The sequence below is a fragment of the Cyprinodon variegatus genome, unplaced genomic scaffold (assembly GCF_000732505.1).
Source record: "Cyprinodon variegatus isolate N-32 unplaced genomic scaffold, C_variegatus-1.0 Scaffold2172, whole genome shotgun sequence".
Taxonomy (NCBI): domain Eukaryota; kingdom Metazoa; phylum Chordata; class Actinopteri; order Cyprinodontiformes; family Cyprinodontidae; genus Cyprinodon; species Cyprinodon variegatus.
In genome coordinates this window covers 15,015-15,292 of record NW_015152625.1, presented here as the reverse complement: position 1 = coordinate 15,292, position 278 = coordinate 15,015, and positions in this window count along the sequence as shown.

Below are 278 nucleotides of genomic sequence, written 5' to 3'. Positions count from 1 at the left end.
TAAGCTCATAACTAAACAGTTTTGAATAGAAGCCTTTATTGCTTCTATGCTGTAAACTTGCTGTAGTTTGTTTCCTATTCTTAATTTCAGTTCATTGTCTCATCCAGGCTGAGATGATTTAACTTTAAGCAGAAATATTGAGGCTGCAGCAACAAAAACTCTGGTTTTATTTCAGGAGGTCAGAAACAACATGGTCAATTTTCAGATGACACAGAAAACTTTTTGGTTCATGCTGGTTTTTTAAGCCCAATATAACATAAACTGCCAAAAAAAAAAAG